Raw genomic sequence first — 1,442 nt, 5'->3', positions numbered from 1 at the left:
CGAGGGCGGCGGCGGCGGCGGAGAGGTGGCGAGGGCGGCGGTGAGGGCGGCGGTGACGAGTAGGAGGACGGGCGGCGGCGGCGGCGGGGGTGGCGGCTGCGAGTGCGCACTCGCCCTGGCTAGGGTTGGCGGCGTACAGAGCCGACAGCGCACTCGCTGCAGGAGTCGCTGCAGGGGCGCTGTCGGCAGGAGTGGACGTTGAACATGTCGCGGACCTGCGCGCGCGCGAGGAGGAGGGTCGAGGCGGGGGGCGGGCGTGCTGGGGGTGCGGAGGAGGAGTGACACGCGGAAGTGTGTCGGCCGCATGGTCGGCCGTGAGCGCTCGACAGGCGGCCGCGAGAGGGTCCGATGACGTGGGGGGCAAGGCCGACTCGGAGATGCTTGAGGCGGCGCTCATGGGCGGGCTCGCTGCCGGGGCGGGCGTGGTGCTTACCGAGACGTTTTGCCGCGTGGCTCTCCGTTTGCCAAGGCCGCGCAAAGTGAGCATGATCGGGTCGGCTCTGGTGCTGGCCAGGCGCGCCGAGAGGGGATCTGAGATGAAGTGGAAGTGCTGGAGACGTCGTTGATCAAGTCGGGGGCGATTGAGGTCAGCGGTGCCGAGGTTGGCAGTGAATGAATGATGGCGGCGAACGGCGGTGACGGAGTCGACAGCGAAAGGGAACTCTGTCTTCTCGCCGGCGGCGGCTCGGATGCGCAGCGAGAGAGAGGAGCCCTTGGCTGCTGTGGCAGGGTGATGCCCGACCGCTCCGGCACGCAGACCACCAGGTGCACGCCATCCCCCGGGTGTTGGCTCGCAGCTCTCAACGGCTGGGCTGTGTAGGTCTGGAGGTGAAGCGCTTTTGCGTGTTTGTCGGCGGTGGCGGTTTGTGTGGAGTCTAGGATGAGATGTACTGCGCTGGCACACCAAGAGCCGTCGAGACCTGCCGAGGCGGACAAAACGGGGCGAATCAGGGCGGAGGGCGCTCCAGACATGCTAGGGGGAAGCACAATCACCTTGATCGAGCAGGAAATCAGAGCAAGAGTCAACCCAGAGCAGACACAAAGCTTGCACAATCGAGTCCCGCAAGCGTGCTCCTTTTGGCGATTTTTCTTTTCATCTAGGCGCGCTTACGGAAGGAGAATAATAAACACCTCAACCTGAATTACTCTCAACCTACTGCTCCACGAGACGTTCGGCGACGACCTTCTTGAGCCTCCTCTTTCTTTTTCTCGCTCACCGTTCTTTCTTTCTCACGCTGCGCCGCCTCGCGCGCAAAATCGCGCACGGAAGCGTCGACCGCACCACCTTCTCATCCAACTACCCATCTATTCCCGACAGTCAGCGTGACAGTTAAGAGAAAGTAAAAAAAACTTTTCGTGCAAGCGTGAGCACCCTTCGAGCCTAGCGAGTGCTTGCTAGCGAGTGCTTGCTATTCAAGGACAGTGCTCATGCGTCTCGCCTC

The sequence above is a fragment of the Emiliania huxleyi genome (genome assembly GCF_000372725.1).
Source record: "Emiliania huxleyi CCMP1516 chromosome Unknown EMIHUscaffold_188, whole genome shotgun sequence".
Taxonomy (NCBI): Eukaryota; Haptophyta; order Isochrysidales; family Noelaerhabdaceae; genus Emiliania; species Emiliania huxleyi.
The sequence above is the reverse complement of the archived record's forward strand: the minus strand, read 5'-3'. Positions refer to the sequence as shown.